At 29.2% G+C, this 9,199-nt stretch overlaps 1 long non-coding RNA gene across 1 annotated transcript; it reads left to right on the forward strand.

The window, feature by feature from the left end:
- Nucleotides 1-485: 485 nt before the first annotated feature.
- LOC136042794 (uncharacterized) lies at nt 486-8,779 on the forward strand. The gene is made up of 2 exons (XR_010621433.1): nt 486-2,164; nt 7,908-8,779. It is a non-coding gene; the product is annotated as an uncharacterized LOC136042794 (long non-coding RNA).
- The last annotated feature ends 420 nt before the right edge of the window (nt 8,780-9,199 follow it).

Here is a 9,199-nt window from a genome sequence, read left to right on the forward strand (position 1 = left end):
ACGACCGGGACACTCAAAAAGAAATTACAAAATGGGACACTGGGACACAAATGACGACTGGGACATAGGGAATATAAATGACGACCGGGACACAAGGACACATCATTAGAATAATGAGGTATAGATCTGAATACGGATTGTTTTTCCCATGGACAATTATATGTTGTATATATATATATATATATATATATATTGCAGCATATATATATATATATATATATATATATATATATATATATATATATATATATATATATATATATATATATATATATATATATATATATATATATATATATATATATATATATATATATATATATATATATACATATATATATATATATATATATATAGGTATATATATATATATATATATATATATATATATATATATATATATATATATATATATATATATATATATATTTATATAAATATATATATACATATATATATATATATATATATATATATATATATCTATATATATAAAAATAAGTTGTCTGTGGATGGATGGATGGATGGATGTGTGGATGGATGTGTCAGGTGACGTCACCTGAAAAAACTGGATTAGGTGACGTCAAAACTGAAAAAACTAAAAAAAGGCAAAAACTACAAAAAAAACTAAAAACTAATAAAAAAAATAAAAAAGCTAAAAAACTAAAAAAACTATAAAGGTAAAAACCAATAAAAAACTAAAAAAAAAACTGAAAAAACTAAAAAAAGGCAAAAACTACAAAAAAAAACTAAAAACTAATAAAAAAAGTAAAAAAGCTAAAAAACTAAAAAAACTAAAAAAACTAAAAAAAGGTAAAAAACTAAAAAAAATAAAAAATAAAAAAAAACTAAAAAAAAGGAAAAAACTGAAAAATAAGCTAAAATAAAGGTAAAAACCAATAAAAAACTAAAAAAAAAAAGGAAAAAACTAATAAATGACGACACTCAAAGAGAAAGCGACCAGGACAAAAAACTAAAAAAAAAGGCAAAAACTACAAAAAAACTAAAAACTAATAAAAAAATAAAAAAGCTAAAAAACTAAAAAAACTAAAAAAAGGTAAAAAACTAAAAAAACTAAAAACTAAAAAAAAACTAAAAAAGGTAAAAACTAAAAGAACTAAAAAAGAAAAAAATAAATGACGACACTCAAAGAGAAAGCGACCAGGACAAAAGGAATGTTCGATTAGCAATCAACAAAGCACCGGGACACAGGGAGTATAAATGACGACCAGGACACAAGTAAAAAAAAAAATTAACAAAACTAAAAAGAAGGTAAAAACTACAAAAAAACTAAAAAGAAAAAAAAACTAAAAACTAATAAAAAAACTAAAAAATCTAAAAATCTAAATAAACTAAAAAAGAAAAAAAAAGGAAAAAAATAAAGGAGAAAAACAAAACTAAAAAACGAATGTATATACAGACCGGTACACCGGGATACAAATGACGACCGGGACACAGGGAATATAAATAACGACCGGGACACAGGGACACAACTACAACGGGGACACCGGGGGAAACAGGGGGATATAAATGACGACCGGGACAAAAAAACTAAAAAGAAATAAAAACTAAAAACTAATAAAAAAAACTAAAAAATCTAAAAATCTAAATAAGCTAAAAAAGAAAAAAAAAGGAAAAAAATAAAGGAGAAAAACAAAACTAAAAAACGAATGTATATACAGACCGGGACACCGGGATACAAATGATGACCGGGACCCGGGACACAGGGAATATAAATGACGACCGGGACACAGGGACACAACTACAACGGGGACACCGGGGGAAACAGGGGGATAACCTGACAATCTATTTATATGCAAAGACAATGGGACAGCAAAGAATGTTGTATATTCGCAAGTTTTACGTAGTTAAAACCATATATATATATATATATCTATATTCACAGGTGGGACATAGGGACACAACTACAATGGCGCGTAACTATTATGGCGCGTAACGACTTACGCGCGCGGGGGGGCTTGGGGGGGGCGCGAAGCGCCCCCACCAACTAGGTGTTGGGGTGGCGCGAAGCGCCACCCCAACAGCTAGTATATATATATATATATATCTATATATATAAAAATAAGTTGTCTGTCCGTTACGCCAGATTATATCTATATATATAAAAATAAGTTGTCTGTGTGTGGATCTGTGGATGGATCAGGTGACGTCACCTGAAAAAACTGGATCAGGTGACGTCAAAACTGAAAAAACTAAAAAAAGGCAAAAACTACAAAAAAAAACTAAAAACTAATAAAAAAAATAAAAAAGCTAAAAAACTAAAAAAAATAAAAAAAGGCAAAAACTACAAAAAAAACTAAAAACTAATAAAAAAGCTAAAAAACTAAAAAAACTAAACAAAGGCAACAACTACAAAAAAAACTAAAAACTAATAAAAAAAATAAAAAAGCTAAAAAACTAAAAAACAAAAAAAAACTAAAAAAAGGTAAAAAACTAAAAAAAACTAAAAACTAAAAAAAACTAAAAAAAGGAAAAAACTGAAAAATAAGCTAAAATAAAGGTAAAAACCAATAAAAAACTAAAAAAAAACTGAAAAAACTAAAAAAAGGCAAAAACTACAAGAAAAACTAAAAACTAATAAAAAAAGTAAAAAAGCTAAAAAACTAAAAAACTAAAAAAACTAAAAAAAGGTAAAAAACTAAAAAAAATAAAAAATAAAAAAAAACTAAAAAAAAGGAAAAAACTGAAAAATAAGCTAAAATAAAGGTAAAAACCAATAAAAAACTAAAAAGAAAAAAAGGAAAAAACTAAAAAAAATTTTCATCTAAAAAACTAAAAACAACTAAAAAAGGTAAAAACTAAAAGAACTAAAAAAGAAAAAAATAAATGACGACACTCAAAGAGAAAGCGACCAGGACAAAAGGAATGTTCGATTAGCAATCAACAAAGCACCGGGACACAGGGAGTATAAATGACGACGAGGACATAAGTAAAAAAAAAAAAATATCTATATATATAAAAATAAGTTGTCTGTGGATCTGTGGATCGTGGATCAGGTGACGTCACCTGAAAAAACTGGATCAGGTGACGTCAAAACTGAAAAAAGGCAAAAACTACAAAAAAAACTAAAAACTAATAAAAAAAATAAAAAAGCTAAAAAACTAAAAAAAAAACTAAAAAAAGGCAAAAACTACAAAAAAAACTAAAAACTAATAAAAAAGCTAAAAAACTAAAAAAAACTAAAAAAAAGGCAAAAACTACAAAAAAAACTAAAAACTAATAAAAAAAATAAAAAAGCTAAAAAACTAAAAAAACTAAAAAAACTAAAAAAAGGTAAAAAACTAAAAAAACTAAAAACTAAAAAAAACTAAAAAAAAGGAAAAAACTGAAAAATAAGCTAAAATAAAGGTAAAAACCAATAAAAAACTAAAAAAAACTGAAAAAACTAAAAAAAGGCAAAAACTACAAAAAAACTAAAAACTAATAAAAAAAGTAAAAAAGCTAAAAAACTAAAAAAACTAAAAAAACTAAAAAAACTAAAAAAAGGTAAAAAACTAAAAAAAATAAAAAATAAAAAAAAACTAAAAAAAAGGAAAAAACTGAAAAATAAGCTAAAATAAAGGTAAAAACCAATAAAAAACTAAAAAGAAAAAAGGAAAAAACTAAAAAAAATTTTCATATAAAAAACTAAAAAAAACTAAAAAAGGTAAAAACTAAAAGAACTAAAAAAGAAAAAAATAAATGACGACACTCAAAGAGAAAGCGACCAGGACAAAAGGAATGTTCGATTAGCAATCAACAAAGCACCGGGACACAGGGAGTATAAATGACGACCAGGACATAAGTAAAAAAAAAAACTAACAAAACTAAAAAGAAGGTAAAAACTACAAAAAAACTAAAAAGAAAAAAAAACTAAAAACTAATAAAAAAACTAAAAAATCTAAAAATCTAAATAAACTAAAAAAGAAAAAAAAAGGAAAAAAATAAAGGAGAAAAACAAAACTAAAAAACGAATGTTTATACAGACCGGTACACCGGGATACAAATGACGACCGGGACACAGGGAATATAAATGACGACCGGGACACAGGGACACAACTACAACGGGGACACCGGGGGAAACAGGGGGATATAAATGACGACCGGGACAAAAAAACTAAAAAGAAAAAAAACTAAAAACTAATAAAAAAACTAAAAAATCGGATATAAATGACGACCGGGACACCGGGACAGGGAATGGTCGATTAGCAATCACCATCAACAAAGCTCAAGGGCAATCATTAGAATCATGAGGTATAGATCTGAATACAGATTGTTTTCCCATGGACCATTATATGTTGCATGTTCAAGAGTCGGCAAACCTGACAATCTATTTATATGCAAAGACAATGGGACAGCAAAGAATGTTGTATATTCGCAAGTTTTACGTAGTTAAAACCATATATATATATATATATATATATATATATATATATATATATATATATATATATATATATATATATATATATATATATATATATATATATATATATATATATATATATATATATATATATCTATCTATATTCACAGGTGGGACATAGGGACACAACTACAATGGTGCGTAACTATTATGGCGCGTAACGACTTACGCGCGCGGGGGGGCTTGGGGGGGGTGCGCGAAGCGCCCCCACCAACTAGGTGTTGGGGTGGCGCGAAGCGCCACCCCAACAGCTAGTATATATATATATATATATATATATATATATATATATATATATATATATATATATATATATATATATATATATATATATATATATATATATATGTATATCTTCTATATATATAAAAATAAGTTGTCTGTCCGTTACGCCAGATTATATCTTATCTATATATAAAAATGAAACTAAACTGAAAAGCAAACCTAAACTAAAAATGTAGAAACTGGGATTGCATAAATATTTTTATATATTTTGACAATAGATTTAAGTAATTCGAAAACCTTATAACAGATATTTATAATTTTGAGGTTTATTATAAATTATTGAGTGTTAGCATGCTTGGCACGTACAATTTTTTCTAACAGTCAATGTTAGAATGAACACTGACAAATTGAAAAACATTGAAAAGGATTGAATGTTACCAAAAAGCAAAACCAGGCTTGCGGTTCAAAGAGAAAGGGCCAGATTAAGAATTTGCAATTAAAGTCAACGAAGGCGTGTCGAGGAGCTACCAGAGCAACGTGAAACCAGACTTGCTTCTGAAAAAGAAAGTAAAAAAAGAAGGCGTTTCGAGGAATCACAAGAACAGCAAGAAAACAGGCTTGCGGCTGATAGAGAAAGTAAGAAAAGAAAGCTTGCCGAGGAATCAGAAGAGCAATCTGAAAATTATCGCCTGGCATTCAGGTACACCCCAGTCGATGATTATAGTAGAGTTGTTCAAATCGGGACTATGTCTAAAATTTGTCCCTATTGCAAGGCCTTGAAATTCAATGGTGAAACAATGGGAATGTGTTGCGCCTCAGGAAAAGTTAAAATTCCTCTAGTGGCTGCACCACCGGAGCCATTGAAAACTTTGCTTACTGGAACTACGCCAGAAGCTAAGCGTTTTTTATTACAGATCAGAAAATATAACTCATGTTTCCAAATGACGTCGTTTGGTGCCCAAATCGAAAATCCAGATCAATTTATGCATACTTTCAAAGTAAAAGGGCAAATTTATCATAAAGCAGAGTCCCTTCAACCATTCTCAGGTGAGAGTCATACATTTTTACAATTGTACTTCATCAGTGATAGAAATTCGGAATTGAATGCATGTTGCGAAATTTCTCCCAACGTTGAAAGGACAATCGTTTCCCATTTGCAACATCTTTTCCACGAAAATAATATTTTAGTGCGTCTGTTGAAAACAGCCATCGATTTGATGCCTACTGATACGCATGAAATTGTTATGTCCGCAGACAAAACGCCTCCTGGCCAACATGTGCGTAGATACAATGCTCCAACTATCGACGAAGTGGCAATCGTTATGGTCGGTGATCAGTTTTTACCTCGAGATATTATTCTTCATAAGCGAAACGCTCAGTTGGTAAGAATTGCTGAAACTCATCGATGCTACGATGTCCTACAATATCCTATCATTTTTTGGGATGGAGCCGAAGGCTATCACTTTAATATTAAATTGATGAATCCAGCCACTAACAAAGAAATGAATAAGAAATGCAGTGCAATGCATTATTATTCCTATAGACTAATGATTCGGCAGGATGAAGAGAATTATATTTTAAAATGCCATCAATTGTTTCACCAATATGTCGTTGATATGTATGCAAAAATTGAATCAGAACGTTTGCTATATATCTGCCTGAATCAGACCAAGCTCTGCTCTGAACAATACATTCATTTGCGAGAAGCAGTTGTAAATGACGGTAATACCACAAACGTTGGAAGATTAACGATTTTACCTTCGTCATATGCTGGCAGTCCCCGTTATATGCATGAATATGCTCAAGATGCTATTGCGTATGATGCTGTTCTTATTCCTTGCATTCCCTTGATTCCAACGGATCTGCCTTTTCAATTTAAAAGATTGCAATTCCCAATTCGATTAGCGTTTGCAATCACCATCAACAAAGCTCAAGGTCAATCATTAGAAAAATGTGGTATTGATCTTAATACTGATTGTTTTTCCCATGGACAATTGTACGTTGCATGTTCGAGGGTCGGTAAACCTGACAATCTATTTATATGCAGCGACAATTGGACAGCGAAGAATGTTGTATATTCGCAAGTTATACGCAGTTAATTTGTATTGTATCTATCTATCTATCTATCTATATAAAAACGAGTTGTGTGTATGCATGTTTGTTTGTTTGTAAAAGAGCGTTTGCATATGACGTCGTTATTAGTACATAAGGCTTTGTATATGCACAGACAATGGGAAAGCCAAGAATTTTGTATATTCGCAAGTTTTACGTACTTCAAAACACATATATAAATCTATCTATATTCATAGGTGGTACACGGGGACACAACTACAATGGCGCGTAACTAATATGGCGCGTAACGACTTACGCGCGCGGGGGGCTTGGGCGGCGTGAAGCGCCCCCACCAACTAGGTGTTGGGGTGGCGCGAAGCGACCTCCCAACAGCTAGTCTATATATATAAAAATAAGTTGTCTGTCCGTTACGCCAGATTATATCTTATCTATATGTAAAAATGAAACTAAACTGAAAAGCAAACTGAAACTAAAAATGTAGAAACTGGAAATTGCATAAATATTTCTATATATTTTGACAATAGATTAAAGTAATTCGATAACCTTATAACAGATATTTATAATTTGATGTTTATTATAAATTGTTGAGTGTTAGCATGCTTGGCACGTAAAATTTTTTCTAACAGTCAATGTTAGAATGAACACTGACAAATTGAAAAACATTGAAAAAGATAAAATGTTACCAAATCCTACAACAGAAGAAACTGCCGAGGAAGCTGCTCAAAGAGCTAATGCCAAAAGGCTTGCGGCCAAAGAACGCAAAACCGCGCAAATAGATGAAGATCAACCTGGACAGCGAGAGTCAAAACATATCAAAACTGAAAATGATAGCGATGATGATTGGGTTTGGGATTTTGACTTGGATAAGGTTATCAATGCCTACCAGATTTTAGTTAAAAAAAACAAAGGTTCGGCGATATGTATTTACGTCTGAAAAATAAAGAAGAAAAAGAAAACTGAAATTAAAAATGTAAAAACTGGGAATTGCATAAATATTTCAAAATATTTTGACAATAGATTAAAGTAATTCGAAAACCTTAAAAAAGATACTTAAAGTTTTGAGGTTTATTATAAATTGTTGAGCTTTAGCATACTTGGCACGTGAAGATTTTTCCAACTGTCAATCTATCTATATATATAAAATAAAGTTGTCTGTGTGTGGATCTGTGGATCTGTGGATCAGGTGACGTCATGTTTGTCCGCATATGACGTCTGAAGTATTTCACACTAATACAAAAGAAGAAAAAAACTAAAAAAGGTAAAAACTACAAAAAAAACTAAAAAGAAAAAAAAACTAAAAAAAGCTAAAAAACTAAAAAAACTAAAAAAAGGTAAAAATCTAATAACTAAAAAAAACTGAAAAAAATAAAAAAAGGCAAAAACTACAAAAAAATAAAAACTAATAAAAAAACTAAAAAAGCTAAAAAACTAAAAAAACTAAAAAAAACTAAAAAAAGGTAAAAAACTAAAAAAAAACTAAAAACTAAAAAAGAAAAAAACTAAAAAAAAAAGGAAAAAACTGAAAAATAAAAGAGAAAAAGAAAACTAAAAAAATATGAATAAATATATATAAAAATAAGTTGTTTGTGGGTTATGTCTGTCTGTCTTTCTGTCGAGTGACGTCGTGTTTGTCCGCATATGACGTCTGAATTATTTCACACTAATACAAAAGAAGAAAAAAAACTAAAAAAGGTAAAACTACAAAAAAAACTAAAAAGAAAAAAAACTAAAAAAGCTAAAAAACTAAAAAAAACTAAAAAAAGGTAAAAAGCTAAAAACTAAAAAAAACTGAAAAACTAAAAAAAGGCAAAAACTAAAAAAAAACTAAAAACTAATAAAAAAACTAAAAAAGCTAAAAAACTAAAAAAACTAAAAAAACTAAAAAAAGGTAAAAAACAAAAAAAACTAAAAACTAAAAAAGAAAAAACTAAAAAAAGGAAAAAACTGAAAAATAAGAGAAAAAGAAAACTAAAAAAAATTAATAAATATAAAAAATATAAATATAAATATAATATAAATTAGCAATCAACAAAGCACCGAGACACAAATGACGACCGGGACACAGGGAGTATAAATGACGACCAGGACATAAGTAAAAAAAAACTAAAAAAACTAAAAAAAATGGTAAAAACTACAAAAAAACTAAAAACTAATAAAAAAACTAAAAAATCTAAAAATCTAAATAAACTAAAAAAGAAAAAAAAGAAAAAAGGAAAAAAATAAAGGAGAAAAACAAAACTAAAAAACGAATGTATATACAGACCGGGACACCGGGATACAAATGACGACCGGGACACAGGGAATATAAATGACGACCGGGACACAGGGACACAACTACAATGGAGACGCCGGGGGGCACAGGGGGATATAAATGACGACCGGGACACCGGGACACAAGGAATATAAATGACGCCCGGGACACTCAAAGAAAAATCACAGACTGGAACACCGGGACACAAATGACGACCGGGACAC

This window comes from Artemia franciscana, unplaced genomic scaffold (assembly GCF_032884065.1).
Source record: "Artemia franciscana unplaced genomic scaffold, ASM3288406v1 Scaffold_2035, whole genome shotgun sequence".
In the NCBI taxonomy this organism is placed as follows: Eukaryota; Metazoa; Arthropoda; class Branchiopoda; order Anostraca; family Artemiidae; genus Artemia; species Artemia franciscana.